Below are 17,380 nucleotides of genomic sequence, written 5' to 3' on the forward strand. Positions count from 1 at the left end.
GGCAAGGCCGAAGTCCACATGGAAGGGGACTGGCATAGAGTAACTGCAACCGATCATCCGATGTTCCATAGCGAATGGGTGGTATGTACAAAGGGGATAGCCAATGAGATTGGGGAATGAGTACCATATACTGTATGCATCATGGGTGACGACATTGCCCGTTATGTGTTGCTTTGCCTTAAACTAACCAGTGCACTCCCTGGCAGTCGGGATTAAATGCCCCTACTGACGCACCCTTTTCTTCTTGTATAAGAAATAAAACTTTGTTATCCTCGCAAGAGGTGCACCAAGCCTTTTTCCTTAGAGTATTGTTTTTTTAGTCTCTGGTGCTCTACCCTACAGAATTTGGTGACCTCGACGTAAACCCAGACCCCTCAGCAGAGACAGAGGATTACTGGGCGCACATCCGGAGGGGCCACACCCACCTGCAGCGACCATTCCCTTGTGCTTAACGAGGAGTGGTTTACTGGAATCGTATAGCCAAAATTCCTCTCTGTTCTTTGGAGCGGGGCGCTGTCCCTGATTGTGCAGGCCGTTGATGGGACTCTGTGACGGAGAAATTTGGTAGAGCACGTAGGTGTAAGTGCACCTTTTGTGGGAGAAAATAACGTGGGGAGGCGTGAAGGGGATAAGCGTGACAGCTGGGAAGTGTGGAGGAAAGCAGTGATGCAGTGACAGAGGTGTGGGTATGTGGCAGAATGACCACGTGGCGTTTTAGTTTTTTTATATATATATAATTTAAAAAAAAATATTAGATGGAATAAGAGGATGATGAAGTAATGGGATCCTTTCCGATTGGAGGAAGAAGACAGCACTGTATGTTCCAAAGGGTGTCTCACCTACTAGTCCCCGGGCTCTCTTTCAGGTGGCCAGGGCACGGCCATCACCTTTGGATCCAGATCCTAGGGGTGGACCAGTGCGCGGGGATCATCTGGGTGAGGGGTCTTCAGGGAGTGGGGGTGAGATGCAGTATTCCCCCTTTCCTGTACCAATGACCCAGCCTATTTCATTGGCTTCTCCGATGTTCCAACTCTCCCCGCCTCTCCTTTCTACTCAAACACTGGGCCGAGGAAGAGGGCGACTGAAGGGAAAGAGGCTAACCCTTACATATCACATTCCACATGTCCCGCTAATCAGGTCAGGCAAAGTCAGGCACTTGACTTTAAGTGCATACATCGGATACCAATTGTGTCTCCTCATAAGGATAAAGGCGGAACATAGAAACACACTCTGAGCACGGTGGACCATGAGTAAGAGCAGAACTTCTGGGGCGAAGGTGAACCTACTGGAGCAGAGCAATAGACCGAGGGACCAGAGCAAAAGGTGGAGAATCCTAGGAGTTCCCTGCAGGAGGTCATTGCCTCAAAAGCTGTGGAAGAGAAGTGGAGAAGGCCAAATCCCAAACACTAAGGTGGCATTGTGTTTCAAGGACGGTCTCCTGGGTGATTGTCAGAGTTGGGGAGGCGAAGCCAAGCCTGTGGTACTAACCTTGACTTGTGAATTGGAAAACTGTAAAGACAAGAAAGAAACACACACAGCCGGTGTGTTAACAAGCGACATGAACGACCAGTGTGTGCTAAGGAACTATTGAAGTTGCAACGTTATATCGCACAATTGAAGGCTGCACACGTATGGATGAGATGCGAAGAAAGGCAGACCTGTGTATGAGCTTTGCAGTAACGATAGCTGTAAAGCCAGCGATACTGATTAACAGAATGGTCCGGCGAAAGGAAGTAGCCCACTCGAAAGTCTCTGTGTAAGGTGAAATGTTTGTAGCAAAAAAGTGAATGAACTGTAAAAGCGAAGTGATCAAAATTTACCCAGAGAACAGGGGAGAGTAAAAGGTGAACGTTGAACGTTGGCACTTATGACAGTAAACTACCCAGACCAGGAAGCACTGGGGCAAATAACACAAGAGTGTGAGTTGAAAGCTGTAAAGTCGAAATGGTCCTGCGGAGGTCTGTAGAAAAAGCCACCACATTCGAAAATCTTTGACAGAAACGGTCCCAGCCTGACTGATGGAGACCGGAAGTGTTATAAGTTAGAGGAAGGGAACCCCTATAAGATGTGAATTGAGCTTGGGGAAGGGAACCCTTGCAAGTGTTGTGAACATTTGCTTTGAAAGGTCTGAGCCCAACAGAGGGGGACCAGCGTGAACTTTTTATTGAACTGTTGAAGTCCAGGTGGGCCGCGGTTCACGTTTCAAACTGCCATTGTGTTAAGAATCTCAGCCAGTGTCTCATCCTGCCTACGGGGACCGCCTTACACCGTGCTGTCTAACGTGGGGAGGAGAGCTGACTCAGCCACCGTTATTCTTTATATCTGACCACTGATGTTCCTTTGTGTACATGTTCTCCTTTAGACACTCTTTGTACAAGAGGTAGGGCAGGCATTCGGTTTTGTTAGTTTACGCCATTTTGATTTGACGGACTCAACTAGGACAGTTTTATTTATTATTTGATGGTCGAGACTACTCCGATCCTAGCTATAGGGTGAAGTAGGAGTTTATCCAACCCCATTGAAAACTTCAATAAAGGTTTTACAAATTATACCATTTGTGTCAGTGCCATACTTGTGATACCATGCCTACGTTACAGGAGAAAAAAGGAATAAGGGTAGAGGTTCTGTATATTGAGTGGGCCTGGGATCTGCCCACCCAATATAAAGGGGGCGTGGGAACGAAACATAGTAGGTTTGTTTGGTGTTCTATATTGACGGTTAGTGTACTGGTACGGACAGAGGAGGGATCCAGGTTTGTTTTTTGTTTGTTTGTTAATGCGCACCAAACCCTTAGGTAGCTGGGCGCAACAGTACATGTAGACTTAAAGCTTAGTTACAACGCATATCACATGTATGCATAAATATACGTACATACAGAGAATATATAATACTGCCACCTCCGGTTACAGTAGAGTGGAGGCAGGTGCTTACAAATTAAGTGATACATAGGCCGATACAAGAGTGTGGTCGGGCGTGGCAGGTATGAGTGGAGGGGTTATAGTCTGGGTATAGGCAAAGCAGGTTATGAGTCATTAGTATGCAGCCATTTGAGTACATTACGTCTAAATTTAGGGTAAGGTTGTTCCATTCTGAGGTCAGGTGGGAGAGTGTTCCAAGATTGCGCTGCTTTGACTGGAAAGCTAGTGCCACCAGCCGTGGTACATTTGAATCTGGGGATCTCAAGCATGAAGGCATTGGTGGATCTCATGGAGCGGGTAGCTGTTCTCCTGTTAATTCTTTCCGACAGGTATGGAGGCGCTAAGTTATTCAAACACTTAGAAGTGAGTGAAACTGTTCTGAGGAAGATCTTGTCATTTATTTTTAACCAGTGAACATCTCTTCTAAAATTAGAAATGTGCTCTCTGTTTGAGATATTAAGAGCTGCTCTTATGGCATTGTTTTACAATCTTTGGATTATATCCGTAGCATATTTATTGGCACCCGAGTACAGGGCGTTACAGTAATCTAATCTGGACATTAAAGAGGGAAATCCTCTTTAGGTTAGGGATAGAGAGGCGTTTGTCACACCCTTTTAAGTTAATGAATTGGCTACTTTTGAAAAGCCTTTACTAAATTGTCGCCCCAAATGTCTGACCCCTCAGTATGTGCCATGGCCGCACATGGACAAAAATAACCTAATTAAAGCACTGCCATCTCTCACTGCAGGTGCAGGGAAATGGATTTACGCAGCCAGAATTACTCTAGCTGCAGATGATTTTAAAAATGTATTTGTTGCGATTCTTGGAGATAAGGCAGACGACATATGGGTGAAAGCAGGGTATACTGCAGTGCGGTTAGGGGACAACATTCATGATGGGGCCCGTTTTAATGATATTAGGGCGCAGGTGAAGGCAGCCTTGCGGCATGCCTACCCAGACACCCCAGACCTTCAGTCCATCATGCAATGCAGGATGATGGAGATCCTGTCCATTATATTTTACAGACACAAGAGATGTGGAGGGCAGACACTGTTGAGTCATGGGATCGAGCGATCCCATTCTTTTATTTTGTGGTTGTGGTCAAACAAGGGCTCCCCAAGGAGGTGCAAAAGGCACTTGACAAAATAGTGGGGATCGAGGCAAAGGGGTGGGCGGAGATGCAGTCGATAATCATACACCATTGCAAACCATTGAGTAAAAAGGAGAAGTAAATGGCCCAAAGAGTACAAACGGAAGAAACTAAACAGGTGCAGAAAAGGTTAGTGACTATATCAGTAGAAGGGGAAGTAGTAGCAGCCTTACAGGACACACAAACAGAGCACCGGGCAGTACAGGCAGATGTGAGGTGAGTGTGAAGGCATCCTGAAGCAAGACAGACAACAAATCCAGAATTACAATAACATACTTTATTAACTTAAAAGTCAGCATGGAAAAAGGCCTGACTTGCCCTATGCTAAGGTCGGAATTCCCTACCTAAATGAAACTAAGGAAAGTCGGAGTCAAAGAGTTCAATTTAGCAATCTGTGTCAAAAACCTATACTTGCTCTAACAACTAAATCTGTACAATGTATAGGAATGTCAGCAACCACAGGAAAACAGTGTTCAACACAAAGGTATGAGCTTCTTCTAGCTCGCAGCTTACTTCCAGCTCCCTTACCAAAGTATAAAGCAATTCCACAAAAAGTCTTAAAGTTACCTTTCTTGGATTCTAGAGGATATAGTCTCAACCAATACTCGGGGTTCCCTTCCCCATGTTCCCAGCAACACAGTTAAAATGGTATCTTGAACAGGGTACTACACACAGACTTGGGGAACATACACGTATCAAGCACCATCATTCAATATGTGGATGATTTCTTAGTATGTAGCACCAACGAACAACAGTGCAGAGACAATTCTATTACTTTATTGCAAATGCTTGCTGACGAGGAGTACAAAGTGGATAGAGCGAAGCTGCAGTACTGCCAACAGGAGGTACTATATCTCGATCAACTTATTTCAATTCATGGAAAGATCACACTAGAGCATGCTGCAGCGGTTAGCAGCGCGCCCCAACCAGTGCCAGTTAGAGATGCAGACATTTCTAGGGTTATGTAATTATTGCAGGGCATGAATTTTTTCCACTAGATGACTTACACACGGACACTGCTACAGGCACTCAAAGACGCCCAGAAAGCAAGGAGCACAACTACATTTATTTTTTGTATATTTATAGTGCGCCGGCACCCGCGGGCATCAGGGCGCAAAAGGCCAGATGAAGTAGTTCAGCATCAAGAGTCAAACTCTATTTATTCAAAAATAACTGTTTTCAAGCGTTTTCTAAAAGATGTCTCTGCAAATGTCTTTTGGGAGGTTATTCGATAGACATGCCGCCTGCACCTGGAAAGACCTTCCCAGACCCTTCACTCGTTTGCTCTTTGGGATGACCAAATGAGTGGAGTTACTGGATCCTGTTACTATCTTGGGACAAGAGACACTAGAGTCTTTCAGTTAAGTAGGTGCATTGCCGTAGAGGCATTTATGCACCACAGTGCATACTTTAAAACAAATCCTGGCTTCTATGGCTTCTACAGAAAGGCAGTGTAGGTTTTTACGGTGCCTTGAAATGTGTTCTCTCCTGGGTATGTTTTTTATGATGCGCATAGCATCATTTCACAAGAGTTTAAGTTTTTGAATACAACCCTTACCTGCACCAGCCAGTAGAGCACTACAATAATCTATGCATGGCATAATCCATGCACAAACTATGGTGGTGCAAGGCGAAGTGTTTAACTAACCCAAGTAGTCTCAGGTGGTATTGTGCCTTACTAGTAGTGTGATGAATCTGTGCATCTGCATTGAGCGAGGCCTCAAGCACGACACCCAAGGTCTTAACATTCATGACGGTACTAAGCAATGGTTTTGGATCAGAAAGCCAGAGTATTTGTCATCAAGATTTGAGCGTGCCTGATCTAAGCCAAAAATAAGTAGCTGTTTTATCTGTATTAAGGCACATGCCATTGTTGGTCATCCAGCTTTGGATAATACTATATATCCCCGAGATTTGCTAAGAGTCTTTTTCATAGTCATCACTAACACTTATGATCAGCTGGGTGTCGTCAGCATAGTTAGACGAATGATCTCCCTATGTGTCTAGGAGATTGCATAACAGGCGACAGAATACATTAAAAAGGGCTGGTGAGAGACAGGCGCCCTGTGGCACAACATACTGTAACCTCTCTGGTCATGGACTGAGGAAATGCTCACTAGTTTCTAAGAGTTGAAACATGTTATTGCCAACGCCCCTGTCCTAGCAACACTGGACTACACACAAGATTGTTATCTCTTTTCACATTCAGACGGGCAGATGATGACCGCAGTTCTGACTCGGAGAAGCACGATGGGCCATAAATCCTTGGCATATTACAGTAGCATGTTAGATGCACGAAATGAAGTCCCTCATGATGGAGAGGTGTTCTTTGTTAATGGGGTAGCAACTGTTGACCAAGAGATGGGTAGGAGGCACATGGGGGCTGCAGTGGTCCGTTTAGTAGATGGAGAATATGAAGTACTAGTGCAAAAGAGATTACCCATGCACTACTTGGCCCAAGTTGCTGAACTGATCACTTTAAGCCCTGGAGGCATCACAGGGTTGCAGAGTGACAATCTCTTCTGACTCAGCCTATGTCACAACACAGTTCATTCAGGTTGTCTTGATTGAAAAGGGAGGCATTTAGAAGAGCAGATGGTCCCCCGTGCATCATGCTGCCCTGTTGGACAGATTGATTTATGCCCTGTTGCGGCACACTCTAGTAGCAGAGGGGAAATGCGCCGCACATACGAACAACAGACGCGTTCTCCCTCGGAAATGCTGTGGCAGGCTAGATTTGCCACTGCATCTATCTCTCAGTACCAGATGTTTCTGAATGCCCTTAGACCTGCAAGTATGCAGTTACAGTTGTCAGCTCCATATACTTCCTTACCAATTACCCAGATTTGTGAACTGCAGGCCCTAGCACCACAACAGGGAAAAAAGTGTTATATAAAAAGATAGGGTGTGTACAGTCCCCCACAGACTTGATATAGTGGCAGTGCACTACAGGTATGGTGGTAATGCCCCACGAGTTGGTGATGGTCGCGTTTGAACAGTTACAATACCCCTCCCATGTGTCGAAGCAGTGTATCACTGTGGACATAAGAGGACTGGTATGTGCCTAATCTTTAAGAATTGAGAAATGTGTTCATATAAAATTGCATAGTCTGCCAAACATACAATACTGAGCAAACGCTACGGCCTTCATGAGGCACATTGCCCTGCTGGGTGTTCTGTGAGCTCCACGTTGATTACACCGACATGGGATAACGGTGCAAAACCCTCTGGTATAAAATTGCTGTGGTGTGCCCCTTCTCCCGTTGGGTTGAGGCTGGTCCATGTGTGCATCCAACCGCCAAGTCTGCGGCCACACTTTTAGTGAAGGAAGTGTTTCCCCCGATGTGGAGTGTGCTAAAATCAGATAATGGCGCACAATTATTTAACAAGCTGTTTAAGGAGATAACAGTTCTGTTCCACCCTCAAGCCAACGGCGCTGTCAAACGAATAAACAGCCTTTTTAAGGCCAAACTGTCTAAACTGTGTGTTACCCCTAAGAAGAATTGGGTTCACTGTTTGCCCTTGGCCCTTTTCACCATGCAGATGCAACCCTGTAAGGATCACCAGCTTTTCCCTCATGAAATAGTGACTGGGCAGCGCATGCATACACCATTGCCACCAGTTTGAAGTGCTTCTGATGCTCACAGGGCTGTGTCAATCTTGGGGGATGAAGTTAAAGTATATCTCTCTGCCTTGATGAAGTCAACAAAATGTATCTCTTAACAGATAGGACCGAGCCCCTCAGAAGACAACAACAGGCGCTGCTCCAGAATCTGCAAACTCGCCACCTATCCAGCTGATCCCAGGGGACACTGTTTGTGTGTAACTTTGTCCAGAGGAGGAGCGAGCCATGGTACATGGGTCCATTTACGGTCGTGTATGCCACTCCATTTGCAGTCAAGGTGAAGGAATTGCAGTATTGGGTATACCTCTCGGATGTCTGGCGGTCTTCCCATACAATACCTTCCGTGTGTAAAACGATAGTACAAAGATCTGCAGTGTTGTGTTTTTTTTTATGCATGTATAGCACGTTGATGACTGTATACTGAAATGACTTATGCACAGTGACTTGCTTGGACATACGCTGCAAGACCATCTCAGCTCATCCATCGATCCACCAGTATTGTCGGCCACTATTCTATGAGGGCCAGATGCTAATATATTTATGAACTGTTTCGAAACTATTCTTGCTGCACTAGTTAGGATACACTGCACTTTCCAAAAGGCAAAGCCACGTCAACAGTCAATGCAGACACTATCTTCTCATCATTGTTGCACAGTAATGTATGTTAATATGTATATGTTTTGTCTTTCTTTTAGGATTCAGCATTTTTACATTTGGTCAAATTATATGGTTGGGGCATATAAATGGGGGAGTTAAAGTGGCAGGTGTAACACTAGGGGACCTTTTTGGAGAGGGTACTGTTTGAACCAATGTTCACACAAATTAACTTATTCATGTACAGAGAACCCAAGAATTAATGTAATATTGTCACATGGAAATGGTCAAGCAGAGTGAAAAGGGGGGTGGATGGAGGAAGAGGATATGATGAATACAAAGGGATTGGATTTGATATAATGGCTGAAGTGCACCACCAGCCATTGCGCTCAGTGGCGCCAGAAAATAATCTTAAAATTAATGTGGGAAAAACTAAAATCATGATCTTTGGGGGAAACCATGGTAAATGTAGACAATTGAAATATCAATGGAAAATTGATACACAAGTGATTGAAATAGTAGATGCTTACCTATACTTGGGTATGCCAATATGTAAAAAACCCTCCATTAACTACTATCATGAGGTGATAGCAGCTAAGGTCTCCAGAAAATGGAATGTGATCAGATCATACATTTCCATTAAAGGAGGTTATTCAGTGGAAGGCCTAATGGAAATTTATAAAAGCTGTATTATACCGGGTGCACTTAATGTCCTAGAATCTTTACCTTTGAGATTTTTGGCACAGTTGGAAAAAAATAGAAGGCAAATTTTGGAAACCAGCATTGAGACTCCCTAGAGCTACTCCTATGGCCGCTATTAGATGTGAACTACGCCTTTCCTCCCTCACCACACTATGGAAACTAAATTGTTGCAAGCTATATATCAGAATGCTATCCCATATAGAAGATGGTTTATTCAATTGGTAGGCAGTGGCATGATCAAAAAGGATAATCATTGTTTTATGAAAGATTTGTTATATATGGCCACTTGCTTTTTAAAGGACATAAACTATACACTCTCTGATGAAATGATTAAGCCAGAATTTATTATAAAAACTTAGAAAAAGAAAGCCATACAGTGGGATATGTGCAACAATTTAGATTCTCTGGGAAATGAAAAGCGATTTACGGAATACTGCCTACAAGGATTGGAAGCGTCTAAACCTAGAAGCTACATCCTTAAAGTTGCAAATATGGAACTGTCTAGATTTATTATGCTATTAAGATTTAACCAACTCCCATGTTTGGAATATATAGGAGGATGGACAGGAATCCCAAGGGAGAAAAGAATATGCAGACTGAGTAAAGATGAGCTGGAATCTATTAGACACCTACTTACTAATTGTAACAAATTATCCAAGCTATATTATAGGTGATATAAAGACTTGACTTGTGACCTAAAGATGATATCAACTGTTCAGTTTTGGTCAAGTATTTACATGGCCTCTGCCTTGATGTATGTAGGTGCAGTGTTTTATATTTGGAAAGAGATTGTTGAGAAATGGGAGAATGTTATAACTTCTTGAGTTAGCTTATTTTGGCTCACTTAAGGAGACTGGAGGCTCAGAGATCTAAATTGATCAATAGCATTATCTAACCAAATTTATACTGGAAATCAATGGTAGCATTTTAAATGTCCTTAGGCCTTTGTAAAGTTTTTTTATAATATGCCATTTTTACCTCTATTTTAGTATTTTTGCATTTTGGGTTTCCAGGACTAATAGATTATTGAATATAAAAATGACATGTGGATTATGTAAAAGGAAATTGAAATTGACCATTTGCACTTTATCACTTAACTTGAACAACTGACCTAGACTACCATTAATCTATGCTTCTATGTACAAATGTTTTTAATATGTGTTAATATGTTCTTAACATGTTTGAATATGTATCTGTTTTAATGACAGTATATTTGTATATTCGTATAAGTGTTTAAGGTTTTAATTAACCAATTACACTATAAATAAAAAATAAAAAATAGGGGGAGGGAGGTAAGCAAAAGGCGACATAAGGGTAGTGTGCGGGGTAAGGGTGCAGTGTTTTATGCGTCCTAAGAAGGTTCCTGGGAGGGGGGTGTACCTGTGGGGTCAGGGAATATAGTAGTAAGGGATATGAATGAACCTTGTAATAGCCAGCCCTGTCCTGCGACAGGGAACTGAAGCTATGCCATATTAAAAACGAGGCCTAGGAAGGCCCAGGCTCCGGTAACAGTAATAACCTATTTTGCCACCCAGAACAAATACTTTCCCAGCCCAGACATTAGGCGTGAAAGCCTTTGAGCCAGACAGTTAGACCATACTTTCTCTCATGTTGCAGGCCTGTGCAATCAGAAAGGAATGCAGATAGCTAAGTGCGGGTGAGGCTATGCATGTCGCTGAAGCATGATCTCTTAGAAGCGGGGGCAGTGGTCTGAAGCTGCCAAAGGAGCTCAACTGTAACGCTCACCTTGTTGGTCCACGGGGGCGCCTCTCGAATAGCTGGAATGCTCTCGGGAACACTTCGCCTGTCCTGGGACCTGGATAATCGAGGGACGACTCTGGAAGACAGGAGGGGGAGATAAGCTTCAGTCCTTTCCTTGCAACCCTCCTCCCGGGATCCCCTCGCAGTTCCCCAGGGAATGTCTCTCACCTGGTTCTCTATAAAGGTGCTCTCTCCGTCCTGCCGCGCTGTGCAGGGGCGCGTCGAATGGTGGCACCGCTCCGCCGAGTTTCTTCACTGGCGAGGGCCGGAGTTCAGACCGGCTGCATCTCCTTCTTTCAGGTAAGTATTTCTGGCGAAAGCAATGTCTTTTAGATGCAAGCAAGTCCTTAGTTGAATTTGCAATATTGTCTTTCTCACTTCTTGTTGAAGGTGGCAAGCGCTGCAGTAGAAGTCGACGCCCGGTTAAGACGGGTAAGAACACCAAGCGGCGCTGGGAGCGTCCTAACAAGTGGCTAACCTGTGTTTTGTACTGTAGGTCGCGAGGACCTGGAGGAGGCTGTTTCCCTAGAGTCCAACGAGATGAAGATGTCTTGAAGATGTTGGCCTTCCGGGCGACCAGTGGAGCTGGTAAGGATGGCGATGAATCTTGCCTCGGATGATGTTGAACCCGATGAGTGCTGCTAAGCAGGTAAGGATGGCGATGGTTATTGCCTTGGATAAGTTCAGAGCCGATGGAAGCTGCAGAGCAGGTAAGGATGGCGATGGTTCTTGCCTTGCATAAGTTCGGAGCCGATGGAAGCTGCAGAGCAGGTAAGGATGGTGATGGTTCTTGCCTTGGAAGAGTTCAAAACCGATGGATGCTGCAGAGCAGGTAAGGGCAGGATCAGATGAGCGTCACGCTGCTAGTCAGAATAACGCGAAGCACGTGCTCTTGATCGGGCGTGGTTTAAATAGCAAGGCAGTATCCCAGTTGTCTTTGGGGCGGGCCCTCCCTGTAGGCTAGACCACAGAATGCAGTTCTCCAGTATTCCGCATGGGGGCGGCCATGCTTGTCCTCTGCTCATAGAAACCCCGTCCCAGCAAGCGTCTCCTATGCCAACAGTGCCAGGACTGGCTCCTAGGCATCCGAAGGGATCCGAATAAGGTCCTTAGGGTCCCGTGAGCCCTTGGTGGGGATAAGGTTGTGACATCAACCCAGAGTTGGAGAACTAGCACCCCCAGGATAATGGTCACTCTATTTGAACAGCCAGATGCCCACAAGCAGAATACCTAAATCCCTCTCTATTTGACTGATTGGTGGGGTCTTGGAGAGGCCCAGGTGAAGGCCCGGTGAGGGGGCAGCTGCCAAAGGGGGGAGCATAAATCATCATATCTTGTGATTTGTACTATGAGGTGCACAGGATGATGCCAACAAACCCAGGTCTGTGCCGCGGAGGGACGGCGGGGACCCCTCCATTTCTGGGATCAGATGAGGCGCTTCCAATTTCAGAGGGCTAATTTGACCTCAAAAGTATCCACTGAGCTCATGTCTAACTACCAGGTGCACATCTCTTGAGATGTTCATGGAGAGGGAAACATTCTTACATGGGCCACCAAACATGTTCCTAGAACCTGAGGTGGCAAGGCCGAAGTCCACAGGGAAGGGGACTGGCATAGAGTAACTGCAACCAATCATCCGATGTCCTATAGGGAGCAGGTGGTATGTACATTGGGGATAGTCAATGACATTGGGGAATGAGTATCATATACTGTATGCGTCATGGGTGACAGCATTTCCTGTTATCATGTGTTGCTTTGCCTTGAACTAATCAGTGCACTCCATGGCAGTCAGGATTAAATGCCCCTACTGACACCCTTGCAAGAGATGCACCAAGCCTTTTTTCTTAGAGGATTATTTTTTTGTGTCTGGTTGTTGGTGGTCTACCCTACGCAGCACAGTTTCATACCTAGGGTAATCCAAACATGGACCCCTTGCTCACTGTGCTTAGAGGCACAACTTCAGCTCACGAAGGAGGTCCAATGTGGCCGAAACACAGGTCTGGGGTGGTTGTTGTTGATACTAGAACAGGTTATTTGGCCATGTTCGTTCTCGGTAGAGGGGCTCCCAGACTTTGTATTTATCACAAGCAAGGTTTGTCAGTCAGTCAGTCAATAAACCTTTATTCTACATTGGTCATAAGGCAGGTCGCATAGCAATTAGATAACATTGGTTAAGCACAAGGAAATGTAGGTAAATATAACAAAAACACACATTCAATAAGTAAGCCATGCAATCTTCAGCAAGCATAAAACATGGCACTACATTGCCATAGATATTAAATCACTTAGAAAATACATAAACCTTAGTATTTTAAAAAAACCCCATAAAACTGACCATTTTGATATTAACAAGACGTTCAATCAATTAAGATATTGTGCACTACAAGCCAGGTCAGATGGGCACATTTAGCGATAATATAAACTGCATTCAATTAGTGCATGGATTTGGAATACATTTTAGCATCCTCAACACTGTGGATATTTGCGAGATTAAACACTGGATTTCAAAAAAGCTAATTTGCAACACTGTGTAGTCCTCACAAAAGAGCATAAAGTGTACAATAGTTCCTGGCTCAAACCTGCATGCTCGACAGCTTCTTGTATTTGTGCTTTTCCATTTGCTGGTATAGCTGGCAACATTAAGAATATTTGTCCTTTGTTTCATGTAGAGTGCTCTAGCACAAGGAGGATGCATTATATCCATGTACTTTTCATATCCAGGGTTCATTTTACTAGAGAGATACTCAGGCCCATATCTGAGTCAGTTGCATGCCTCTGCCAGGCGCCTTTTTGATCGAAGCATGGCGGCGCTCTTGACTGGCGGTGCTTGCCCTGCTAATAAGTGTAGGGTCAGACCAATAGGCACCCAGATTAACTTTTTCAAGCAAGTTCTTGACATGCGCTACCCATGGTAAATACCTCTCTCCTTCTAAACTCATTACTTGTAGGACTGCATCCCTGAACTTCTCAAGACTACGTGAAGCCCATAGCCTTACCCATTAAAGAACTGGTATTAAAACTATTGTGTCAGTCTGTTTCTTAGTGAATTGAAGGATTTGGACTATTTGGGAGCAAAAGCAGTTTAAAAAAAATGTGTGTTCTCTATAGAATCCAGGGGATCAGTGTTAACGTGGCCCCATATGTCCTCCATTGGCAACTGTAAAGTGAGGGCACCATCCTCCACTACAGTTATTCTCCTTGATGTTCTAGTGTTCTGGTCTATAGCAACCTCATCTTGAACACTCGCCCTGAGTTCAGGACCCTTTTACCCCTCCCCCCCTTTCACTACTTTACATCCTCTCCAGCCAATTGGATTTGTCCTTTGGGCTACTGAAGAACCAAGCGATTTTCTTCCTGCTGCATTATCAGTGTGGCCAGGAATAGAAACCTGTATTTCAGCTCTCATTTCCACAGTTCTCCCCACTTATATGACTATCTGTTTTTACACGTCTCTTGTGAAGTTCCGGGACAATACCCTTGCATTGTCACCATCACCAGGCCCATCGTTCCTGAATCAGTCATCCCTCTTCATGTAATTCTGGAGCCTCACTATGGTTAGCCTTGGAAAAGCCCTGGGAGGCGGATGGAATTGTTGGCACGTGTTGAGCCTTCTTTACAGAAGAGAAAACCAAAAGTCCCTTCTTCCCAAGTATCTCCACTAGCCATTTTTGAAGGCATAGCTCAATTGAATCACTTTATACCGCCAGACCCACTGTCCTGATATTTTTTCTCCTGGAACAACAGTTGGCATCCTCCACTTGTTTTTCCAAACTGCTAGACCAACTTTGCAGTACAGAAACATGACCACTCATAGCCAACACACTGTCCTCCATTGTGGAGAAGCGATCCTCTGACCCTTTTGTCCAGCTTGTGATCCTCCTAAAATATGCCCTCAGCAGCAGAATATTGGTCCCCAGTTCCCCGATCTTGCTCTCCAATGCTGTTTGTCTATTTCCATCATTAGAGTCTGGGAAAGCTCTTCAGACCCCTGCTGACCACCTTGGTCTCATCACTGCTCTTCCCTCCACCTGTTCCTTCTTCTAGCGTTATTCAGAATCTTTCCCCCTTGTCGAGGTCGTTTTTCAATATTAGACCACAGGGCCTACTTGTGGGTCCCACCAGTCATTTCCTCCAGACAATGCTCTCTCTTTTGCCACTGGTTAGCCCTAGAGGGCAGAGGCTGTTCTATGACTTCTCCTAAAACATAGGCAGGGCGGGATAGCCCCAGTATGCCTTAACAGTCAATCTGCATGGCCAGACAACTAGGGTAGTGAAAAGCCAACGTACGCTGGGATTTCTGAGCTTTATAAGCCCATGAGCTCACTGGTGTGCTTTTATTCAAGCTAAGAAAGGTAAAACATTTCCAGAAATGAAAATTGTGCGGGAGGACCTTACAACACCCTCTTCACCCCCACAGTACACCAGGTTCAATCACCGAAGGAGGAGGAGCTGATGTGGTAGGGGACAGGGAGCACTCAACTCCCACCTTTCCACCGGCCCATTTCCCCACATGATGGCAAAGCATCAGACTGCCGTAACCGGCATAGATGACCTTCCATCTGGCTGCCTCATCCCCTCCCTCTTGGAAGTCTCGACAGATTGTGGGCCTTTGATCACCCAGACTCTATGGGGGGCAGCTTCAATGAGGGTTGGCAGCCCTTGGCATGATCTTCCCCTACCCTGAGCTGGCGATGCACTGGGTCCTCCACTGCTGTTGAGGGAAAAGCAGATTCCCGATACCTCCTCCCCACTCTGACACCTTCCAGCTGTGACAACCCCACTGCACCTCCGGTCTCCCTTTCAACAGTCCCCCTCCTCGTCTCTGGCGGCCACCTTAGCCGCTCTCTCGCTGCTGCTCTGCTTCTCCGAGTCAGATTTTGAGCCACCCACTGAGCTTGCGGGTGGGCATTACTCATTAACCCCTAGCACCCTTGACTTCCAATGGACCACACACAACTGCAGGGGAGGGGTAAAAGAAATACAACTGGGAGCCTTTTAAGGCTGCGTCCACTCCACGCAATGCTTGCTAGACTACGCTCCCTAATGGACTCTAATCGTGGCTTTTCTCACAAGACCAAATCTATATGATTTTAGGCATCTCCGTTTAGCTCACTGAAGTCCACATTTCCTTAGCTGCCAAATGTGGACATCTATAGAAATAAACTGACCACAAATATAATGTGCTCACATAAATGTAAAAGGGAAAGATGTAGTCTAGCATTAAAGTTGTTACCTTTGACATAAGAAGATCCAGGTCCTCCTAGCTTCTCCAATTGACCACAGCTATTTGATCCATGAAAAATCACTTAATCTTCCTGTTATTTGGTTATCTCTCAACTTCGTAGTCTGCATAGACTCCATCTGACACCAGTATACTTTCAGATGAAAAGTTGACAATCCAATAAAATATTTGCCAGGTGAACATAAACAGCATGTAGCATCACAAAAATGTAAAAAAAACATATCATGTGGCTTAACATGATGCTTGTGTTATCATTCTGATACAAACTGAATGAAAGGTTCCCACTCTGAGAAAAGTGGACATTTCACCCTTTAGGGTGGCTTCAATTTTGCACTTAACTACAACAAGCCACCATTTTACCCACCAGTCTCTTATGTCAGGCACGATAGGGAACTTCCAATTACATGCCAGCACTATTCTGGCAGCAACCAGGAAATGCGTAAGTAATGTAGCTGATTTAGCAGATGGCTTGTAGTGCGCCTCCAGGTCTACGTCCCTTAGCAATACCAAAACACCTACATTTTTAATAACTATTCGCCATTGTGTTACAATTTACTAAATGGGTTGTTGTGTGGGCATCTGCTGCACACTTATCTCTTTTCATGACACAGGTTTGCTGTCGGGAAGGGGCCACTGTGAACACCCAGTGACTAAAAAGACTTCTTTGGGTAAGCACCGAATGCTGGCCTCTGTATTTGTGATGTGGGAGCCAACTTATAATTATATCATTAATGAGTCATGAGAATCTGACATTCAAGGGAAAACAGGTAAAACCAAGGATTTTGCTTTAAAATGGGGATGTAACACATTACTCTTCGCTATGGTAGAGCAAGACCCCAAAGATACTGTGTTTTGGAGAATTATTATATGTTCCTTATACGACTTGCTTGGAGGATGTGCTTTTAATTTTGGATCACAAAACATATGGCCAGAATTTCAGGATTTCCTTCAAGCGATGAATAGGGGTTGCATTTTAGAATTCAAATAGGATGATATGCGTAGCAGGACATGTTTTATGTAGTTGGGTAAAGCTCATTGTATCCTTAACATTGATCACTGTTCATACCGTCTACTTATTTGAAACATTTATCTCAGGCTAACTGTATTTGCTTTACAACGTTGTATCTTGTCATCTAGATTGTGAGTTTTGTGGTTTTGCCAGTTGATTCTGTTTCCTTTTGATAAAGTGTACTAAAGTCTAAGGCAATGGTATTGAAACATTTTAATACACAGTCCCCTTTGAGTAAAAATATTGTTTCAGCCTCTCCCTCATAAGATATAAGTGCTTATGTCACTGTAGTCCTTTTAAGAGCCTTGTGCCCCACCCAACCCCCATGACATCCTTAAACCACCCCCCCACTACCCCCGACAGGACCAACCCCACAGTT

At 44.7% G+C, this 17,380-nt stretch overlaps 1 protein-coding gene across 11 annotated transcripts in view; it reads left to right on the top strand.

The window, feature by feature from the left end:
* Nucleotides 1-17,380, top strand: part of RCBTB2 (RCC1 and BTB domain containing protein 2) — a 1,530,600-nt gene that overhangs the window by 541,038 nt on the left and 972,182 nt on the right. The window lies entirely within an intron of this gene.

This window comes from Ambystoma mexicanum, chromosome 7q, assembly GCF_040938575.1.
Source record: "Ambystoma mexicanum isolate Mex_15411 chromosome 7q, UKY_AmexF1_1, whole genome shotgun sequence".
In the NCBI taxonomy this organism is placed as follows: Eukaryota; Metazoa; Chordata; class Amphibia; order Caudata; family Ambystomatidae; genus Ambystoma; species Ambystoma mexicanum.